Source organism: Anomalospiza imberbis, chromosome 1, assembly GCF_031753505.1.
Source record: "Anomalospiza imberbis isolate Cuckoo-Finch-1a 21T00152 chromosome 1, ASM3175350v1, whole genome shotgun sequence".
In the NCBI taxonomy this organism is placed as follows: Eukaryota; Metazoa; Chordata; class Aves; order Passeriformes; family Viduidae; genus Anomalospiza; species Anomalospiza imberbis.
Window position 1 is genome coordinate 148845289 of NC_089681.1, and position 23690 is coordinate 148868978.

General features: G+C 40.9%; 2 long non-coding RNA genes across 2 annotated transcripts; one reads left to right on the forward strand and one right to left on the reverse strand.

The window, feature by feature from the left end:
• Positions 1-1740: 1740 nt before the first annotated feature.
• LOC137464484 (uncharacterized) lies at positions 1741-8974 on the reverse strand. The gene is made up of 2 exons (XR_010994253.1): positions 8223-8974; positions 1741-1989 (listed from the first exon to the last, which is right to left on the reverse strand). It is a non-coding gene; the product is annotated as an uncharacterized lncRNA (long non-coding RNA).
• A 12029-nt stretch (positions 8975-21003) lies between these two features.
• On the forward strand, positions 21004-22480 carry LOC137464390 (uncharacterized). Its single transcript, XR_010994213.1, has 2 exons — positions 21004-21088; positions 22188-22480. It is a non-coding gene; the product is annotated as an uncharacterized lncRNA (long non-coding RNA).
• The last annotated feature ends 1210 nt before the right edge of the window (positions 22481-23690 follow it).

Sequence of the window (23690 nt, forward strand, 5' to 3'; positions counted from 1 at the left end):
CTACACTGAGATACAGATGAGTAATATTATCAAGCCTGTTAAATTATTGCATATTTTTCTCTTTTGCAACTCATTGAAAGTCCTGCTCTTCGCTGATGAATTTAGATATTTTTTTCTGAGCAGGGCAAACTGAAACTGATGTAATAAATTAAGAAAGTCTGAGCAGACTTTAAGCATTATAATTATTCCAACTCATCACTTTTTGTGCTTGAATTCTTTAGCAAAATCAGTGTGTCAGTGCATTTACTTAATGCTGCAAAATAGATGTCAGAAGGAGTAGGACTGGTTGTGAGATGTGGCACCTCCAGGAGTTACAGATTGTCACCTGTGCTTCACAGTGTATAAATGACCTTTTTGGTAAGCACCAAACTCTGGATGCTGACCCTACATCCAGTTCTGGGGTCCCCATGACCCCATGTCTACACAAAAGATATGGAACTGTCCAAGCAGATCCTGAAATGGGTCACAAAGATGCTCAGAGAGCTGGAGCACCTCTGCTGTGATGAGAGACTGAGAGAATTGGGGTTGTTCATCCTGAATAAAGGAAGACTCTGGGGAAAATTTATTCCAGATATTCCATAAATGAAGGGGAGCTTATAAGGGAGACAGAGATTTTTTTAACAAGGGCCACAGTGACAGGACAAGGAGAAATGGTTTTAAACTGAAATAAGGTAGGTTTACATTTGACATAATGAAGACTTTTTTTTATTTTTTTTTTTACAGTGAGAGTGGTGAGGCAGTGGAACAGGTTGCCCTGAGAAGTCATGGATATCCCATCCCAGGAAGTGTGCAAGGCCAGGTTGGATGGAGCTCTGAGCAAACTCATCTTGTGAAAGATATCCCTGCCCGTGGCAGGGGGAGTTGGGATGAGATTAATTTGGGTCCCTAGAAACCATTCTGTGATTTTCTGAAGACATCCTTATTTATCTATTTACCCTTTCAATGACTAATGAGTCTAAGAGCATGAGGATGGCCACAAGCAACCAAACCCAAGTCTCACCAACATCAGAACCCTACTTGCACTGGTGTTTGTTCATGGAAGGGTTTGAGAGAAGCTCAGCTGTGTAGTGATATCACCCTGCTGTGCTCTCCCAGCCTCCAGTGAATTGTAGTTTGGAGACTTCCTGAAAGAAAATTTTGTCTTTATATTAATAATCCTCAATGGACTTTGTCGTATTAAATTTCTTCAGAGTTTTCTGTATATGTTGACCTCTGGAACATCCTTTGGTGAAGAATAAGAGTTTAACAAGAAATTAAATTAAGAAATTTATCCTTTTGATTGTTCTGTATGAATCAAAAAAAGCCTTCACTTCCATATTGCCTATAAGAAATAACTGCCTCTCACAATCTCTCTATTATTCCCACAGTTCAGGTGAATCTCCTGTCGTTGTACCTGAAGAAATGTACATTAATTTTCTCATGCTGAAACTCCATAAATATTGACAATTTTTTTTTTTAATCTCCAAACTGATATGAATTTCAAAAAGCTAAACTGTCTGGTAAACATGTTTTTCTGTTTTTTTTTTTTTTTTTTTGGTTTTTTTGTTTTTTTTTTTTTTTTTTTTGTTATTGTTGTTTATTTGCTTTTTTGTTTTTCACTCTTCCTCTCTTCCTCTGATCTCTGTCATCCCTACCATTTCCTTGTATTTCACTGTTTGAATGCCAAACTAGACAAGGGGGATTCTTCACCTCTATCAATGCATATTCAACTAGAGAAATGTGGGGTTTTTTTCCCTGGTGCCCAATTTGGATTCAAGAGACTTTGCTGCCCTTAATGGAGCCACCTCCATTTACGTCAGCCAAGAAGCTCAGCTCCTTCCCAAGGATAATGAGAGCACAGAGTGAATCGTTCCTTGATGTGGAGTATTCTTTAAGCTGGGAAAGCCCATTTCGTGTTGCTCCTAACAGCTCCTCTCTGATGCAGCTGACACAGTTCTCAGCTTCCTCACAAGCAGCAAGCAAAGAGGCTCCTCAGGAACAAAGTATGAGCTGAATGAAATAGAAGTTATGGCTGTGACGTTGCCATAGCGATCAAAGTTCATGCCTGATGCCAAAATGGTACCACTATAATCACCCATCAAAGTGTCCTGTTGCCATGGAAACTCTGAAAGGCCCCCGGACTTCAGCTTCAGTATCTCCACAACTGAAAATAAATAAATAGGGCTGCTAGTCTTTTAAATAATTAGAGTTTATATCTTTGCAGTACCATTCTATGGTCATGACATGCTGAAGGCAAAACCACTTGCTAAGCACTATCAATAAATCCCACATTTTGTCAATGACCGTTGTGTGCACCATTACCACACTGGACAAAGTAAACTTCTTTTTTGCTCACATGTAGAATTGTTCCATGGCCTGCTGCCTGCTGGAACGTGTGTTGAGACATCCTGCTATGTGGTGTGGGGCTTTGATCTTAGGGTCGGGGAATACCCTGCCCAGGGACTTGTTCATCTGAGGTTTCAGTAATGATAAAAAAAAATGAAGTGAAAAAAAGCTTTTGTTACATAAGAAAATTTTGGTAGAAATCACTTCAAAATTGCTGTTATTTTTTTTTTCCTTTCTGCATACCTTCTGTATGTATACATATGAAATGAAGCCTGAATGGCAATTACATGGGAGTCAAAAATATCCCAAGTCTACTGGGTAGAAGAAGAAAATCCTTTAATTTAAAGTGCACATAATTGGCTGAATGCTACTGGGGATCTGGACTCTTGAATAGCTGTAAGTCAATCTTTTCCCTGTGTCACATGCCCCAGTGATGATATTTCTGACATTAGCATTTAAAGGACTGAAAGAATAGAAAGCCAAAGTGAAAAATATTTTAATTCCAACTACTTAATGGGGGAAAACATCTCTTCATCTCTCCCTTTCCTCTCATCAGTTTCTGTACTCGGAGAAAAGGAATATCTGTCCATTTTGGTTTTGGATGATCCAAACTGGAATCCCTTGGCCAATATCACAACTGATTTTCAGTTTCAAAAGGTTTTACCTGTACAGTCTCCCCCTTAAATGGCAAGTTCTTACAGCATGTCTCAGGATGAGAGTTTTCTACTGTACCTTGCAAATATTAAATCATGTAGAAGCCATATACTTTCTAATGAATTAGGACACACAAAATACCTGTGAGTATCTCATGGGGAGCTGTTTCTTCAAGGAATGGTTTGAGTTGGAAGGGATCTTAAAGATCATCCAGTCCCACCCCCTGCCATGAGCAGGGACACCTTCCATTATCTCAGAGTGCTCCAAGCCCTATCCAACCTGGCCTTGGGCACTTCCAGGGATCCACCACCCTCACAGGGAAGAATTTCTTCCTAAACTCTAAGCCAAGTTCCCCTTTCAAGTTTGAAGCCATTTCCCCTTGTCCTGTTCCTCCATGCCTTGTCCCCAGTTCCTCTCCAGCTCTCCTGGAGCCCCTTTAGGCACTGGAAGGGGCTCTGAGCTCTCCCTGTAGCTATCTCCTCTCCAGGTGAACATTCCCAGCTCTCCCAGCCTGTTTCTTCATTTTCTTCCTGTCTGGAGCAGGATGCACTACTGTATCAATGCAAAATGCCCAAAATTTGAATCACATGAGACAAGTTTAGTTAACCTTGATGCTAATTTCTGTACTGATGACCTTGCTTAGACAATAGGTCATAAATGAAAACAAATCCTTGGAGCAGCAGCCACTCATTTACCGTTGCCCAGGATTTTTCAAAACCTTTCTAAGAGCAAATTTTGTTGGTTTTTTTTTTTCTTGTTGGCTAAAGCCACTGAGATTATTGCTAATGAGAGAAAACTTGGTAGAACTCCAGGCAATCATTTTTGGATATTATATCCAGATTCTTCCAATCCTCTGTTTTTTTTTTGCTGGGAATATTGCCAAAAATGCAAAAGATAGCAATGTTTGGAAAAGATATTTTGTGTGTTAGGCTCTTTCCCTTGTAAGGAGGTTACAGTTAAGTACACGATGACATATGTAATATTTTTTATGAATCTGTAGTGATAAAATCACCTGCACATTTTACATTATTAATGCTGAAGGAAACAGGAAGTTATTTAATAAACTCACATTGATTAAAACCATTCACTTTTTCACAGGATTATGCATTGAAATATAAATAAATAATTTTGCACATTTGATATGGCCAAGGAAGTAATTGTAAATAGTTTTCATTCCTCTCAAAGTTAACCAAGTTTTTCTAATTACAATGTTATCCTGTATTCTTTCTTTTCATAAACCATGAATCATGGAGGTGAAAAATCAGAACTTAACATCCCAAGGTCCATGAATCAGCACCATGCTGATACTTTCATTTTGTTCTCCATTCTTTTCCTTATAACTGTCAAATTTTGATTTCAGAGGTTATTATTTGTGTTGTATTTTTGTCATCTCTTACTCAATCAAAAGCCAGCCGGTATCAGAATACCTTTCTCTAATTCCCCCAGCAGTACTTGATCTTTACTCAATGAAATACTGTCATCAGTAAAATGTCACAGCACCATTCACCCTTTCCTGCTCTAAATCACTTACAAATATTTTGACCATCCCAGGTTATAGCACAGCACTCAGAAGGATCCTGTTTCAATGCCATCCATTGGGAGAAATACTTATTTATTCTTATCATCACTTTCTTACTTTTTATATAAATTTTAAACCAAATAATGTCCTACTCTCTAATTCAGCAATAATTATTTTTTCTGACAGCCTTTTAAACAGTTGTTTGACCCAAGTTTTGGTATGTAAAAATCCATAGTGAGCGGAGCACAAAGGGTAAGAGTTTTCATAAAGTGAAAATGGATCACAAAAGGAAAATATGACATTTTTCCCTAGAAAGAGTTTTGCAAAAAAAATGCTTTGATCCCTCTCATGTTGCTTTCAGAGGAAATGTTTATATTGATACAAATTGTAGATGAAGAAGGCTCTAAGCTGATAGTTCACAATCTTACACAGATACTCATATTACATTGAAAAACCTTTTGTCAACATTTCTGCATTCATTGTAGACAAGGTCGTCATTTCCTGTCAGTGAAGATTCTGATTTACCACTGCTCCTGCTTTTATTGGCAATTCCAGGCAGTTCTTATTATTCATGGTATTTCACATCTCTGTATTACTGATATTCTCTTTCTCTACTCATATAAGGTAGTTAATATTATATTAAGCATATTAAATATTGTACACCACGTGGAAGGTTTGTAATACAAATGATACTTTATCATTTACACCCTTAGACTACAGTTCCATTTAACAAGAAACCTGAGGAGAGGTATCTTAACACCAGATCAAAACACCCATAACCTCACAGAGCATATATATCAACTTAAACAGAGCTTCACTTCAAATTTATTCCAAAAACAGAGCAATGAAAATTACAGGGCAGTATATCCTGACAGTCTTGAGGTCAACTCAAATACCATCTGTACCCTTCAGCAGACACCATTCAGTTTTTAAGACAATATTTGCTATAAATACTAAATAATGGGAGGGTTTATTGATTATTTTGAAAGGAATACAAGTGCGTACCCACATCTGGGTCATGTTAAATATATTTGATGGCCAATCTGGTGGTGCACACATCTTGCACCCATGAAAACATTCTGACTTACACATCACTTTACTCCAAAAGGAACCTCCTGGGTTACAGCTGGGTCATGATTTAGCCAAGACTTCTCTGTTTGAAGACTCATTTACACCTCATTTTTATCTGGGACATGAGTATTTGTCTCAAAGTCCTGAGAAATTATGTATGGTGGTAGTGACAGAATTTGTAATTTTCACATTTTGGTGCACTGTGTCCTGCCCTCCAAAACTTAATGACACCACAGATCTTTCCCAAGTCCAGTGGAGAACAGGCAGGAATCTGTCTCTTCATCAAAATTCCGCTTTGCCCCCCATTTTCCCTTCCACTGGTCCTGGTGACACCTACTCTGAGTCATGTGCTGAAACAGCACAGGAGATGAGAGTGGTTAAAGCTTTGAAGATTCTGCACAGTGCAAACAAGATGTCTTTGCATATCTATAGTGGCTCAAATGCATCATTCATTGAAGGGGGACAGCTTTCATTCAGAAATAACAGCTTTGGAGTAAGATTTCAGCTGGCGTGGCATTTTAGTCGAGTTTTGGGTGTGACTCATGTAAGAGTCAAATGTGCACACACATATATTTTTATATATATAAATATATATCTGTGTGTATGTATGCATGGCAGATGATTCAGGCTTTTATTTCCCAGATGGTTGCTGTGACCCAACTTTTCTGAGGCAAAGATAAGATTTGTTATGCAATTTGTTATGTAAGCAGTTTTCCCTGCCACTGCCTCATTAAAACGTTTGTGAAGGGAGTGAGAATGAGCTGAACTGGGTGAATCAAACCTTTGGGTGAGCACTTGGGAAAGGACAACCTTGTAATTTTGCAGCTTTTTGGTGGAAAAACTCCAGTAAAGTAGCTAAAGCTGATCATTTAAAAGTTGGCCAAAACTAGCATGAGCATTGAGAGATAAAATAGAAAAGACAAGGCAACATTAAAGAGAGCTGATTTAAGATTGGTTATTAGAAGAAATTCTTGCCTGTGAGGGTGGTGGGGCCCTAGCCCAGAGCAGCTGTCGTTGACCCTGGATCCCTGGAAGTGTCCAAGGTCATGCTGGATGGGGCTTGGAGCAGCCTGGGAAAGTGGAAGGTGTCCCTGCCCATGGCTGGGAGTAGAACTGTATGATCTTTAGGATCCCTTCCACCCCAAACAATTCCATGGTTCTGTGATACTGTGAAAGAAATTTTACCAAAAGAGTGAATCTCTTGCAACTTTCTGAATTCCTGGTGTCTCCTCAGTCGCCTGTGTCTGCCCTTAATGCCCCTTTTGTAAAATTACCTGACTAAAAACCTTAAATTAAAGTACAAACAAAATGTTGAGCCAGTTAGGCAACATTTACCAATTTAGAAAAGTGTAAGGAGAGGGTTGGGAGTGTTTATCTCACTCTTATTCCTCTCTAGGTGAATCCTATGCTTATAAAAATCAGATTCTGGATGGGCTGAGTCCTCTGGGCAATGCGAACACCATACATGAACATTTAAGTTGACAGGGAGGGAAAAGACACCAAAACAAGGCCTGCTGCCACATTCTATCTTCCTCCTGATAAGAAACTTCAAGACAAGAAATAAATATAAGGAAGATAAATAAAACTTTTTCAGTCCTTTTGATTCACGAATAAAATGGGCTGGGAAAGGAGTCATGGAGTCACAGAGGACTGGTTTTAACAAGAAAGAGGGAAAGCATTTTGAGAAACTCCCCTAGAGTGGGAGGTCATAAACAGCCAAACAGGGATGGCAGTTAGATCCTTATTTATAGCAACACTTATTTCATTTGAGAGGAAGATTGAAATTCAGTCCTCGGCCAAGCGACACGAGGATTCAGAAAGGGCACAGAGTATAAAAAATGCTTGGAAGAAAAAAGCAGCAACCCCTCTAACAAAGAGAAAGTGCTCATGCCCTCACCTCACCTGTCCTTTGTCTGTAGAAACAGCGTGACCCCAGATGCTAAACTGAGCTAAACTGAGAGAATTGAGGCAGCCTGAGAAGGGAGGAACCCTGTGGATCCAGGAGCAATTACTTGACTTGGCTGAAAACATCAATAGTGTGTGTCAGAATAGAACCCCAGCACCATGGAGAATAGAAAATATGAACCCTTGGGCTGAGTGTGGAACTGAAGATCTGCTGGGAGATTTCTGCTTTTTATGGCTGGGGCTGTTGTCACCTTGTCACTGCATGGGAATGAAAGGAATGACTTTAAAGCATTTGTCAAGGTTGGTTTTAACAAGGGCAGGTGCTGCTTTGATATCTTGCCAGTGATCTGACTTTCTATTAAACATTGTCTAAAATCCAACTTATCCTATATCTACCTGGAGGGCTTGAACAGATTATTGCTGGAAGTGAAAGCTTCTTTCTGAGGCAGCATTTACCCAGGAGAATTCAAATGAAATGAGGTTTCTCATTACATTGATCAACATGGAGTAAAATACCTGCAGCAGAAACCCATGGCTGATCCATGGGTGTAGATTTAAGACCTTCAGGTTAGGTGAAAACCTTCTGCAGATCTTTTTTTCTCTCTGCGGATTGTGTCTACTCAGTTACTGGGTAAACCTCCATACAGGATTACTTAAAAGTGAAATACAAGCTACTACCTAATTAATAATCATTATAATCAGTGACAGAAAATTTGAATCCCTACAACCCAAAGCAACCAGGTCCTACCACGCTGTTCACTCAGTGATGCTTTGGATGATCTGGTGTGAAGATTTGGATCCACCCTGTTGTGCTGGATGTCAATGGTGTCTCAGATGTTCTGACCTCCCTGGGCCTCAGCTGGGAGCTGGAATGTGGCAATTCTGGCTGTGTGTGATAGATCTGGGAAGTGGCGATGTGATGGAACCCTGGTTACTGAGAATTTCAGACTTTCTGTGCTGACAGGCACTGACCCCCAAGAGAACACTGCATTTGACCTGAGGCTTTGGAGAAGGCTTCCAAAATGGAATGACAGAACTGGGATTGTGGGTGTGGAGTTTGGATAGAAGTGTGTGATATCACAGGGTGGGAAACTCAGAGTTTAAGGGTTTAGAATACAGGAATAGATATAGAGCAAGATGGAGGTTTTAGGGCAGAGGCTGGGCCTTCTTCTTCACCTTCTTCTTCCTTCTTCTTCACCTTCTTCTCCATGGATTTGGGTGGTTTTGTGTAATTGGATAAAAAAGTCCCCATTGTGGCCATGGGTGGTTGGTTATTGGGTTAAAAGTAAAAATAATTGAGGTGTCATTTCTTAATTGGACAGTTGATCCTTAAAAGGCCTTGTAGAGAGAGAGATGGGGCTCCATTTTTAGTTTGATAGAGTGAAGTGGTGTAGAACTCAGGGTGTGTGAGACTGTGACATAGACAAGAGCTGATAAACATCTGAGTCCCAGCATGAAATTCCATCTTGTGCATTTAATCCTGACCCTGGCAAAAAAGAAGATAAAACTTGACAGGGATGATGCCAGTTTCACCTGCAAGAGCTCCATCAGAAATGGCAGTTTCTTCACCATCCAGCTGTTACAATTCCCTTTCTAAAGCCATGCAAACAATGAGGTGCCTGGCTAGGAAAGGAACTCTGGGTCAGTTCTAGCCCAAGGCTCTGTTCTGACAGCAGAGGGAAAATTTCACAACCTCAATCACATTTTATTTCATTTCTGGGCTTCTCCATATAATGATAACTCAAGAGAAGAAGATGCTAAACTGCCTTCTTCTCCAGAAATACATTCCTGTAAAAGTCTGATAGTTTTTTTAACCATGGCTTGGGGCCATGTAGTCTGAAATGTCCAAACACCCAACGTCATCTTTTTTTTTTTCTCAAGATATATATTACAGCAGAGAAAATACTGCTATTACACTTCACAGCTGATTCAGGGTTGGATAGGAGTGGAACAACAAATATTTGGCAATTAGGAGCAGTCTTTAATGCCCTCAGTACCCTCTGTTTAAGGGGGATAGAAACATACAATGCTATTTCTGCTGGAATTTATATATTTCCTGATTTCTCAGCACTGCTGTTCTTCCCCATCCTCTTTTTCTGGGAGAAAAGAAGCAGCTGATATTACTGATGAGCACAAAGAAATGGGCTGTTACATCTGCTCAGGTAGTGGTGATTTGTCTTGAAAGGAAATGTAGTTCCTTAGATTGAGTGTCGGACAGAGTTTTCTGCCATGTTAAAAAAAAATTACAAAGTGAATCCAACTGAAATAAATAGAATATGGGGCCTCTTAGCATCACATAAAAGCTCTGACTCAAAATAGCAGCTAAAGATACCTCTCTTTTTAGCTTTTTATAGAGTAATAATTGAGCTGCCTGCTCAATTTTAAACTTTAAACTGCTATGTAGATTTAGGCTGCTAAATAAAAAATATTTTCCTTATTCCTCTTTAAGTTTGATTTCCCTTCGCTTTCCCTTTGCAATGTACCTCAAAATAACTTATTTTTAAGGCAACCAAATGCCTCTCTTTCCTACCCATCATCTGCTCACTGGTATTGCTGATGTCACACTGTGCTTCTCTGTTTATCTCAGGCTGGGCTTAAATAAAAATGCTGGGCTAAAATACTGTGAACTAAGCTGTGACTATATTGTTTTTGCTTGAAAATCCAAACTGCGTGTGTGGGGATATTTTTAGACAAGAAAACTTTGAGAATTGTGGCTGCTTTGACTCTGAAATGATGAGGAAATGAGAAGGGTTTTTTGATTTAGAGTTTGAGCCAGGCTTTCAGGTTCAGAGGGGAGGCTGTGAGCTAGGTGTGCACTCTGAGACAACATATTCCCCCAAAAACATACTGGAGATGTACTGGGAAGTGAAAAAAAAAAACTTCCCAGTTTTTCACCTTGATTTAGGAGAGAAGATTCAAGAGAATATCTAAGGGCCAAAGTCAACACTTTAGTGGATAAGCTGAACTCAACAGGGATTTATTGGCATTTTGGGGCAGCATTTTAATAAAAAATATGCAACTGAGCTGAGGGATAAACCCACAAGAATGTAATACATTGCAAAGATTAAGCTTAGCTTCCCTGAGATGAAAATAGGCCTTAAAACTGTGAAACAACTCTTTCTTTTCCTTATCACTAACAGCAGGTACATCCAAGCATTTCCCCAAAGAGGTTTCCCTCCAGCATCCCTGTTCCCTGCTGGTTCTTGCTGCATGCTGACCTAAACTCATTATTATTAACACAGGGCATCCAAAATGGGGCTGTCTCACCTTTGCTGGCCCAAAGGCATGCTCAAAATGAGCCTTCAAAAAAATCCTGAAGCAGTTCAGGACCTCCAAACACCACTTGGTCCAACCCCCTGGAATGAGCACCAACATCTTCAACCAGACCAGGCTGCTCAGAGCCCAATCCAGCCTGACCCCGAATGTTTCCAGAGATGTTTCCACTACTTTAAGGGGATCATAAAAAGGAGGGAAATGGACTTTCTCTTGTTTTAAACTGACAGAGGGCAGCTTTAGATCAGCTGTTAGGGAGGAATTCTTTACTCAGAGGGTGGGGAGGCCCTGGCACAGGGTGCCCAGAGAAGCTGTGGCTGACCCTGGATCCCTGGCAGTGTCCAAGGTCAGGTTGGGTGGGGCTTGGAATAGCCTGGGGTAGTGAAAGGTGTCCCTGACATGGCAGGGGATGGCACTGGATGAGATTTAAGGTCCCATTCAATCCAAAGCACTCTGTGATTTTATGATTATGCAGTTCTCTGTGTGCTTATTACGTTGGTGTTCTGTGCTTTCTAAGAAATGGCAACTTTCAACATTTTAGAGCACTTCTAAACACTGATCCCCAGACCCCTCTTCCCAAAATCTTCTCCTCATATAGCATCCCAAACCTTTTATGTTTTTACCAGCAACACAAACACAGTCAGATACTGAAATCTCATCCTTGGATGCCTTTGTAGACAATGAGAAAATACAACAACAGTCACGTTAACATGCCTTGTTTTTACTTCTGAGAGCTCGTAATCACTGATCTCCTGCCTTGTATTTCCAAAGCATTTTCCATAGCAGGCCACTCTCCATGCAAGCACGACGTGATCCTTGCTGGGTCTGCCTCTCTTCTGAGGCTCTGTGCAGTCTCACACGTAGTCTCTTCCACATGCCTGGAATTCTCTGTGTGGACATTTTTGTCCCTTCCCAAAATACGTTTCTCCCATGAAGAACGTGCGTCTTGCCAAAACTCCCTCCCTGTTTCACTTCCCATCTGCTGCGTCTTCTTCCCCACTGGAACATAAGCACCTAATTTTAGATAAATCCTAGCAAACTCCAGGCATTCAGCTGAAGCCTAAGTTTGAATCCTCATAATCAAATTGCCCTCCTGCTATAGACATAGGGTAAAAACCATTCCTATCTTTCTTTTTCTTTCCCTCTACCTTCTTTACCCTGGCTTCAGAGGGGATCTGCAGTGCTGACCTTGCTTCCAGCTGGTTCTTTAGGAAAGATGAGATGATGAGATGAACACAAGCTCAACTGTTTTACTTTTCCATTTGTTTTTGGTTTTTGGTTTTTTTGGGGTTTTTTTTTGTTTTGTTTTGGTTTTTTTTTTGTGTGCTTATCTTTATACTTAACAGTAAACATGAAAGTTTTTTATTAGTGTGCAAATAATACTGAGATGACTAGTATTTTTTTTTAATTATGATTATTGCTGTCAGTGCTTTGATTTCAGAGAGATGTGTTTTAAATAAAATTTTGTACAACTTGTATGTGGGATAAATTGCATATTAAATAAAAAATAATCCAATAACTCATGTCAGAGATTGATATCCTGAAATATTCCAGGATGTTTTTTTCCATTGGTCAATTTTCAGCTTATCTTTTATTTTTGTACAACACCACAAAATTATTGTTTTTGCTCAAAGACAAACCCGCTCTAAATTTCTTTCTCTCAAGTCATCCAAAATGTAATGTTCTAAGAAAATAACAATACTGAGATGTCTCTTTTTCCTACATGGAGCTGTCATATAAAATTTAATTGTCTTCTCAGTTAAAAGAGTCTTTTCTCCTTTGGTTACTGTTATCACTTAGGCAAATATCTGCAGTTAAGACTTTGGATACATCACAGCATTAACTAGATCCTATTCAAGTATTGACTGGTGGATGACAGAAACAAACAACTTCTACCTCAGTTACCTCTGCCCCAAAAATGGCTACATATATAAATTTCTATATGACCAATTCAAGTGCTTTTATCCCACATTTTATCCCACATTCTAGTGCTCCAGTTGTCCTAAAGTATGGGTTGATTGAAGTTGGCAAACAGATGAAATCAAGGTAGAACTTCTTGGGTTGACAACTGTCATGGAACTGGAAATCATCCCTTTATTGGGATTCTTGTTTGATGGTTTGGAGGATTTTTTTTTGGTTCTGTGTGGTTTTGTTTGAGGGGGGTTTGTTTGGTTTGGGTTTTTTGTTGTTTTGTTTTGGGGTTTCTTTTGGTTTTGGTTGTTTTGGGCTTCTTGTGAGGTTTTGTGTTTTGGTTTGTTGTATTTGTTAATCAGTGTGCACATGTTTTTTCCCCCTACTTGCTACCAAAGCTTTCTACCAAAGCCCTCATCATATCAAATGCACTTTCTGCATGTGAACAACGCTGCAGCTTAAAGGAAAGTGTTTTAAAGCTGTCAAGAAACTGTCGTTTTCCAGATGGCTGATCAAATGGGGGGCAGAGACACACAGGGACTGGCTCCAAAGAGATGGATTAATAATGGATGTTGTTCACTTGTGATGGAATGGGACAGAGACAAAGCAAAGGGAATAAAGCTGATACTGAGCACAAGGTAATCAGGACTTTTTAAAGCTCCCTGGTCCTTTTTTGAAAGCCTGAAATTCATTCTAGATGTGCAAACATCTTGATAGATTATTTAAGGGCTACTTGTGTAGAACAGCAGCTCAAATTGCTGCCAGGTTCTGAAGCCATGGATTTAACAACAGAATATGAAAATTTCAGCTTGAACTGGGAGTCGCTGTGCTCGGAGTGAAAATTCATGAATTAAGGATTATTTTTTTGCTCCTTCTCCTCCAGCTGAGTTCTGTAAAACCTCGCTAATATAACCTTCAGTGGAAGATAGTTCACCCTGGTTTGATGCTTTGTAGAAAAAGACTTCAAAGTGCTGCATAAAGATAAGGAACTTGGTGCCAGATGCTCAGAAGCACTAGAGACTTCCATGGCCATGAAATCCCACCAAAGTCACTCCAAGATCAAGTATCACAAGGCTCCTGGGAAACCAAGGAGGTGTAAGATGGGTTGGATGACCTGAAGAATTAGCTGAAGCTTATGCCTCAGGTTTTAGCTTTTCTATTTTTCAGATTCTGTGCTGTTTTAGTGTGTGGGTCTGGGCTTCATATTACTTCACAGAGTAGGGAGACAAAACAATTCCTTCTCCAGCTGGGCACCAAGGACAAATGATCCAAATCTCAGACCCAAGAGCACAAACAACGTGGGCTGGAGAGAGAAAAACAAGCAGGATGGGACTGCATGGGCTAAAGCTGGAATGGGACAATGAACTCCAATGTACAAATGGAGCAGAACTGATCACAGTGAGAGCCCCCGGGAGCGGTCGTGCATTTTGGGACCATTTTGGTTCATCTTGGGTGCAGCCCTGGCTGGGCTCTTGTGCTGCCCAAGATGGATCCATGGAGGCCTTTTAATAAATCCCTGCTTCACTCTTTAGCTCTGTCCAGTCTCTGTTCTAGGTCAGCCTTCACAAGGCACCAAAGCACTGTAGAGTTCCAATCTGAGTTGTCATCACCTGTCCACTCTGTACCTCTCTGGATATGACACTCCCCTTCACAAAGACACCAGTTGGGAATCCATGCTTGAATCTCTGTTAGCGTTTTGCTGCATTATAGCTTTAAGCATGAAAAAAAGTTTGGTCTCATGCTCACAGGCACTAAATTAATGGTGTTTGTCTGCTTTCTCCTCTGTGGTCTTGCCAAACTTGTGCTGAGAGAAAAATCAGCCATGAGGTGGTACAGGTGAAGGTTCAGAGCTCTGAGGTGTATTAAGAGTTTCCAATAAACATCCACAATTCCATGGCAGAAGCAGAGCTAAATCCCCTCAGGGATCCCCCTGAGTTCATATTTTATAAATGAAGGTGCAAAGCCATGTGTCTTCCAGCTTTCGTTTGCCTGCCTCCACCACCAAGCCTGGCAATGCAAGAGTGAATTGAGCTCAGTGGGGAGCTTGATAATAATTTGGATTTCTGACTTACTAGCTGCATTATCCCTGCTATTGCTCCCCTTCACAGCTGTGACCTTCACACATCTCAGTCACACTTCTTGATAACCTCACAGACAGAATCTCAGCTGCAGGTTTTCTTCTCTCTCCTGTGATTAGAAACTGAGATTCAGTATAAAGTTTACTCTGACTTATGGCTGAGTTTTGAAAATCCTGACTTGTTTTTTGGTGTTTTTTTTCACTTGACACACACATGGATTTAAGTTCAGTGAGTTCTGGCTAGATCATTTGTGTCCTTTGACAGCAGAAGTTCTAAGTGAAATACAGGAGGATGCAGAAATAAATATTAATAGTGAAAACAATGGTGCTGATTAAAGGATGAGAGAAAACTGACATGAGTTAAAGCAAGAAAGGTTCTGATTGGGTATAAAGAAAAATATTTCACCCATGAGGACAGTCAAGGAGTTAAAAAGGCTTCCCAGAGCGGCTGTGCAGAAAAAAACCTGTAATTTATCTATTTCACAGAACTGTTTTGCCTTGAATCTGGAAGTCTCATTGCTCAAACTACAAAGACAATAAAAATATTTTAATTAAAATATTTGGATTGGACAAATCATTTGCTACTTTTCTTGGTTTATTTTAAGACTTTAAAAAAATGGAGAGGACTTGAAACCTAAATATTATGTTTCACTGAACTTAGAAGGGAAAGCTTTGTGTTTCAGGATGAGCTTTTTCATTTCCTTACCTATTTGGAAAGAGCAAAAATTGAATAAAAAGTTATTTTTGTGCTTGAGATTTTACAAAACTCTGTGCATACTAAAAAAAACCTTTCTATTCCTGCCTCTATTTTTTTTTAATTTACACAAGTCTCTTTGTAATCAATAAATTACCCACTAAATCTAGGTAAGTCTCTTCCCTTCTTTAGTATTCCTGGTTTTCCTGTATGTTTCCTTTCCCATTATCTGGAGAAAGGAGAGGAAAATTCATCATCCCCCAGGGCTGAAGATTGGCATTGCCTTGGCAAGGAAAAGGGAGCAGGGGAGGATGGTTGTGTTGCTTTGGTCGCCTGTGCTTTCTCTCAGGGTGCTGCTCATGTTTGATTAGCCTACTTAATGAAGAACATCTTGTTAAAATTAAAGATCTGTCGTATTTAGCATAATCTTGCCAATTGTTAATTAGTGTATTGACAGGAGAACGGGTTGGATTTTGCCTTCCAGCAGCATCTTCTCCCCTCCCCAGGCCTGTCCTGCCAAAATAAAGATCCTTGCAGTCACAACATGTTTGGGAGCCCATATGACACGTCTGTGAAGGCTGCCTTGGAGCACTGGTGCACAGGGAAGATACATAAGCTATTAGCAAAATCCAGTGTGAAACCTCAAAGCAGAGCAGACTCAAGGCTGGGGAATCCTTTGTGTGACTAATTTATCATGTAGATACAGATTTCACATCCTTTAATGCTGTTTTCCCTGGTTTGGGCAGGTTCTGGTATCCATTCATGTTTTTGAACAGGAGCCCATTGGTATAAAAGCTGTGTTTATAATCTCTATTTCAGAAGCAAATGGGTTTTTTTGCCCTCTTTCTGCTGGCTGAGGTGCTCAGAATCTGATCTTTAGCCTCCCCTAGGGCAGCTTTGGGATTTTTAGGGGGTTTCACTCATTCATATCTCTTGCCTGGTGCTTTCCATTTGTAGAGAGAGATGTGATTAGAAACAGCTTTGCCCTAAATTGCTGAGAGCTCTGCACAGCATTACTGTCAGTTTGATATAGGATACAGGGGAGGTCCCAGAGGGTGTTGGAACCCTTTATGTCCTTTCAACAATCAGGATTCCTGTTCTGCATTTAAAGAGCCCAGTGGAGCTCCCAGAACACCTCAGGACCAGGGGGAAGGAAAATCTTTCCAACTACCCCTAATCCCACACTGGTCTGCTGCTGCCTCTAGTCCAACTCATCCATTAAACTCTGGATCATGAGAAAACTACTTCTGTGGTGAAAGGATAGAAGTATTTATTGATTTATTGTATTTTCAGGGAAAATTTTAGTGGGAGTTAGTTTTTAGTTTCAGTGTAGCAAGAGCGTGGCGTGCGGATGGAGCTGGTACCAATGAGGGACCATCCCTCATGATTCCCTCCTCCTCATGGATCCTCATGATCCCTGATTCACACACCTGGGAGAAACCAGTGGTGGGGATGTGCAGAACTTTTTGATGGCAATTGGCAGGTGAGGTTAGGTCAGGGTTGCTGGCACTTTATGTAAATCAGGGGCAATGCTTTGCATTTGTCTTTGGGGACAGCTGCCTCACTTCCTGGATTGTGAAATATGTTCAGACCTTTAATGCAAACACCCAACTGCCTGAAATTAAATAGCTTATTAGGTCTTCTATCACCTACCTCTCATTTTAGGGTTTATAATGGCCCAGCCTGATCTTAAATTTCTCTGGAAAAATTAATTTTTTTGCTCTTAAATCAGTTTGCAAGTCACTTGACTTGCAAATAATGAATAAAAGCATTAAAAATAAATGGATAAAAGCATTAAAAAGGATTGGAAAGAAAGAATCCTGTAGCAAGCTGTATTTCTTTTTCTTAGCCCTAAGATACCATGGTCACAACATTTGTCAGTTCTATCCATGTCAAATTAGACCCTGGCTCATTAATTTCTGCCCAACAGTTGGTGTCCTAATGGCTCAATGATTGACATGTTGAAGCTATTATCCTCCATTCAGTTTGATCAGCCTCAGGCAGGAGCCTGTAGTCATCTCCTCAGTGTTTGTGACAGCTCTTCTGGGTCAGAGTGTGCTCTCCAATGTGACATGGGAAAAACAAGCATTCATTCACAGGACAGATGTTTAAAAGGAATTTTACTAAAGCAGCATGTGGAGAAAAAATAAAATTTAAGAAAAGGATGAAAGGACACAGTGAAACTTCAAGCAAAAAAGTTTATCTTTTGAAGATATGGGACCATGGAAGACAAGAATCAATAGTAGCTGAGGTCTGGAAATCCCAACTGTTGAACATTTCAGGGTTATTTGCTGTGGGAGCTGCAGGACTAAATAACAGGCAGATAAACAGGGCAGGTTATTTAGAAAGCAGTTCTTTTCTGAGTGGTTTAAGATGGGATAAAGGGGCCACGGCTTTTACAGAACAGTGATTTCACACAGCAAAGATCAAGATATCTTGGACCCTAAGAACTGGTTCCATTTGTGGGCAAATTGTTCTACCTTAGAATACTAAAGTGGTTTGGGTTGGGAGAGACTTTAAAGACCACCCAGTTCCAAGGCAGAGGCACCTTCCACTACCCCAGGTTGCTGCAAGCCTCCTCCAACCTGGCCTTGATTCTCCTTCTTTCCTTTCTTTTCCAAACCTACATCTCCTAAGCAGAGAGTTGAGTGTCTGGTTCTTCTTACCAAAGTCAAGGTGAACTCCCCATCTTCCACACCCTTAGTGCCCCAGGAGAATTTTTTTTTACTATGAAGAGTTCAGGAAATATAAATCAAGTGCAAAACTGCTACAAATGCATCTGTCCCCATGTGGCAACATGACATTTGGGTTGCCAAGAAAGCTGGGTCCCACAGGTGAATTTGCTGTGATTTCTCATGAATGAAACGAGGGAGACATTTATGTCCTTTATGCTGCTTTCATCTCAAAAAAAGGAAAGCAAAAATTATACCAGGAATGTTATCCCTATGTGAAAACTTCTTAAAAACTTCAGAGTGAGCAAGAGAAAATAAGCTGGCAGTAATCTTTATGAGAAATAAAACCAATCATTGAACAAAACCGAGAAATCGACCTCCTGGATAGCTAAATTATTTCCTTTGCAGGCTTTTTGGTATAATTCTGCAGTAAAAATGCAATTCGCTGTGAGCTTTAATATGAGGATTTAAACCAAGAAAACCCAACCAGCCAAACCAATTTGAGAAAAGCTCTCATTCTGTGCACTGTGCAGGGCTCGGCACAGAGCCAGCAAACATGTGCGTGATGTGGGCTCTGTTCCCTCAAAAATTAGCTTTGGACAGGAGCTGTTAAGCACTGTGGCCTGATCCATGATTGCATCCAAAAATATCCCAACATCTGGTTCTTACAATCTTGCTTTTTAATGCAACTGATGTGTGGACAATTCTGGCTCTCCAGGCAGCAATAAAAACAAGGCTGGAGTGTTCAGTCCCTCTTCCGCTCCTGGTTTCAAGCAAAACAAAAGTTTTGGCTCCAAGTTCATGCAAGTTTTATTGTTGAGCTCAACTGATATCTTTGACTTGCTTCATCACGTTTCCCTCCTGCTCTGTCCCTGTGCTGGAGTTTTGCAATTCTTGTGGAGAGACAGGGGGTAATGGGGAAAGGCAGATAAGGGCAAGGCTCTGGTTGGAGGAGAAAAACAGGTGATGGGAGTGGGGCAGTTCTTGGAGGGCTCTATTCAGTGCTGAAAAACTGCCCTCAGTTCATAGAAACAAAGAATCACAGAACCAGAATCACTGGGGTGGGAAAAGACCACGAAGATCACTGAGTTCAACTATTAACCACCACCACCATGTTCACTGCTAAACTCTCTTCCCCAGTGCCACATCCACACAATTCTTTGAGCATTTCCAGGGATGCTGTTTGCACCACTTACCTCGACTTCCTGTGCCCATGCTTGACAACTCTTTCCAAGAAGAAATTTTCCCTAATATCCAAACTAAACCTCCCCTGGTACAACTTGAGGCCATTTCCTCTCCTCCTGTCCCTGTTCCTTGGGAGCAGAGCCTGACCCCACAGGTGCCCCCTCCTGTCAGGAGTTGTGCAGAGCCATAAGGTCCCCCCTGAGCCTCCTTTTCTCCAGGCTGAGCCCCTTTCCCAGCCTTCTCAGCCTCTCCTGGTGCTCCAGACCCTCCCCCAGCTCCATTTCCTTCCCTGGACATGCTCCAGCCCCTCAATGTCCTTCTTTTCATGAGGGGCCCAAACTGATCACAGTGTATGGAAAATCCTGCTGTGAAAAGCTGGTGTCCGTAAAGGAGACAGAGGAGTCCTGCAGCTTTATTCGGGTGAAGGGAGCGAGACCACTGGGGCACATCCCCGCGGGGTTTTCTCTCCCGAGGTTTCGGAGGGCGCAGCCTCCTTTTATCCCAAACTCCCGGCCGCTCGTTGCCCTCGTCCTTCCCCCGCTGGCCTAGGTACCAGGAAGGTGCAGCCTTCCCGAACTGCCTGCCACATATCCTCCCCCTTGAACACGTTATTACCCCCAAAGTTTAGAAACTCAGGCTTGTGCAGCCCCATTTGGCTCTTTAGGAGTCAAAATGCCCGGGCTCTGTAACAAACCTGCTGCTTGAAGTTTATAATATTGAGACATTGAGCCCCATTTCAGAGTCGTTCACAACCATTCCCTCACCCATGGAATTGTAAAGACATCAGCACACAACTTCCCTATCAACAGGATTCAAGGTGCAACCTCAAAAGTGCTGATTTCAGGGGAACAATCCCTTCCTTGTTCTTGCTTACAATGCAGATGGATGGCAAAATGCCTCATGCAGACACACAGGGTGCCTGGGACGAAAGGAAGAGAGGATTTTAAATCTGTTGGTAATACATGATATTTGCTCTGGGCTTGTTTCTTTAGGAAGCTTGGTTTTATCCTCTTATGAGGAAAAACAGAATCTTTTCCATGCTGTTAGAATTCTGCCTTCAGAACTTGAACTTTCTTATTTTTGTCAAGCTGATGTGCTTCATTTTGGGTTTGTTTTTTGTTTCCTTTTTGCTATTGCTTCCATTTCAAGGTGTATTCATTGCTACAGTGGGTGGAGATCAAACTATGTGTGTAATTTTTGTGTGAGTCTGTGCCCTCTTCCTCCATGTTATTTCTCATTCCCTACAACTCCCTTAAAGGAGGTCGTAGCCAGGTGGGGTTTGGTCTCTTCTGCCAGTGATAAAACTAGAGAAAATGGGAAATTTTTCACCAAAAGAGGAGTCAAGTACTGGCACTGCCCAGGGAGGTGGTGGAGTCACCATCCCTGGAGGGATGTAAAAGATGTGGCACTTGGGGACAGGGTTCAGTGGTGACCTTGTCAGTTCTTGCTTATGGTTGGACTTGATTATCTTAGCGGTCTTTTCCAACCCAAACAATTATTTGATTCTGTGATTTTTAAATGAGGCCTTTGACATATAATAAAAGCTTTGTTTGTTACTATAAAAGAAGTGGATCTGAGAGTTGGAGGTTTTTAATTGTGGCCTTTAATCTGGCAGTGTTGGAAGAGGAGTGGGAAAATGAGACCTTAGAATGAAATTAGGAAGGAAAGATTTCTTGATTGAATGTTAGGACATCTGAAAATAATGCTTTGTCATCTCATAACCTGTGCAGCCTCTGATGTGCTTAAGGAATGAATTAATCACCTGAAGGGTTTGTACTTCATTTTCCTTCATCACCTGACAGGTCCTTTCATTTTCAACATTTACTTTGTTTACTGATATCACTGACCGCTGTAAAAAATACTGTATGTAAAACGAGGGGTGAGAGCTGTGAAGAAGAAAAAAGAAGGGGTGAAGGGAAGCCTTTCTGTCATTGTTCTGAGCTTTATGCTTCAAATTGCTTCTGCAAGCCATTAGTTATTGCAAAGAGTATTTATTACATATAGTAAGGTGTTTGCATGTAGTCTGTCAAAAAAAAACCCCAGCTTGTACCTGTGGATTTATATGTTTATTCATATTATTCATGTGATTGATGTTATTATACTGGTAAATCACTTGTTGACCTTGGGCACTCTCTGCAGAGCTGGGTAAAAAGGTGTAAATTATAAAAAGGTATAAAGGGGCTGTGCACTATTTAATCTGATATCTTCCCTGATACTACCCAGGGATTTTTCTGTGAAAGGGTTAAAAGTTTTGTGCCAGCTCTCTCCTTCCCCTGGACACAAAGCAAGTGGAAATTTTCTGTGTGGAAATTTGTGTGTCTCACATCAGATTTTCAGAGGGCATACAGAGTGTGGGGAAAAGTCATCAGCTGGGTTTTGTTAAAGATGAATAATATTTAGAGCAAGGAAGAAAGAACAGACCACTGAGGTTGGTTCCTTGCACAAGCTTGCCATAAAAAATTGTTTATTTTGGCTGCAGCTCTACTGTTCAGCTCTAGTTAAAAAATTCCAGGCTGGGAGTTGAGATTTAATGCTCTAAAGGGCATTTGATTCCTAAGAGGAGGGTCTGACAAACACCTGATTGCAGTCTAAGTTACAGACTTGTTAAGGCCATGTAGTTTTCCCTTTCTCTTAAATATCTGCCCTGCATTTTTATAAACGGATCACAGCCTGTAGATGAAAAGCACCAATTGCCCACAGAAAAACATCACACAGCTCATTTGGTGAAACCAAGTGAGGAGGTTCCTGGTATTTAAGGTGCCATCCAAATTCTCTAAGTGCAGGATGCAGTCTCAGCCATTCCCTGGGCCTTGCACAAACACTGTAAATACCACATCTCACTGATATTTGTGACTGACACGCTGAGAGCTAATGGAGGCTTTTTTGTTGTTGTTGTTGCAGCTTAGCAACAAGCAATGACTGGCAAATTTTTCTGCTCTTCAAAATCAATGCCACTTTTCTGGATCATTTCCTCATCTTCACAATCATCTGTCAGAAGAGTAAATTGACAATGTGTTCCCTGGGACAGTGTGAGGTCTGCTGCAAGCCTTGAGAGTTAGAGGATGAATTTAACCTTTTTAAAGTCAAACATGGTAAGGGTTTGGATCCCACATGAGCATTAACTTGCTTTTGACTCTGTTAATCTGGATGTGTTCTCTACTCCATTAAGCTTTTCCTTTATATTCAAAATATCACTGTGAGGACATGCACTGCTTGACTCATTCACCAGTAATCCATGTTTGGTGTTGTTACTATCGATTACTGTAATACCTGGGAAACTTCAGCATGGATTGTGATCCTGCTGCATGAGCCCAGAACTAAAAATAGGCTCTGTCCTTGGGAAGTGTGTGTGATGATAAAAAGCAGATGGAGAAGGGACACTGGGGAGTTGGTGAGCACAGAGAGAATGAGGAAATAACTGGTTGTCATCGCAGGTGGGATATGGCTGGCAGTAGCCACAAGGGGTGACCATTGTTGGGGATTTTGGTGAGAACTGGAAAGAAAAGAACTGTGTCTACAGGTTTGTGAGCAACTTTAGAAGAGACAGAATTGTCAGTGCACTTGTTTGGAACCACCCCAGGCATTGTGCACTCAGGACTCCATTGGAAGATAACTTTGAAACCCCTGTTTGCTCGTTACAGGTGTCAGCTGATATTCAATCATTCCACACATTCATTAAGAGTAATCAGGGAACAGTGCTTGATTAGGACCACCTTGCTGCAGAGAGGTCAGGTGCAAGGCAAAACCAGGAAGTTGTGCCTAGAGTGGAGAGAAAAATCACATCAAAGTTCTACAGCTGAAGTTCTTTGCTTTTGTTTGGACAACTCTGAGGTACAAGTTCAGATTTTAAAATTCTTTTCCAGACATCTTGTTCCTGCCTATCTCTATACAAAATTTCCCACTTAAACTACATTTGGCTTATTTCTTGATACAGGAGGAGACAAGTGATTGATGTTTGATGGAATGAGAAGGATCATGCAAAAAGATGAGAAGATGGTGTCAGTTTGGATATTGTAGTTGACCAACCAAAAAATGAAAGTGATGCCTCTGATCACGGTGAGGAAAGGTTTGGCTCAGCCAGGGAGAAGGTTTTTGGTGCTACTGAGAGAGAAAGGCCCTTCCAGAAAACTTTTCCAGAACCCTCTTTGCTAATAATTTGCTGTCTAGGCTGGAGGCTCCAACATTTGGGTAATGTGACTTTCTTCTGATAGACACAGGTGAGTTTAGCCAGTACAAAACTTAACTTGTGCTCCCATCATTGCAATGAGACTCTCTGAGCGCTCTCAGATGTTTCAAAAGGCACATGTAAATTTTTATTTTTGCAGACACAATTTCAAGGCAGCTGGGAAGAAAATCTGTCTTCCTACAATGTCTAGATTGTAAAATCAGAGAAAGGTTTGGGTT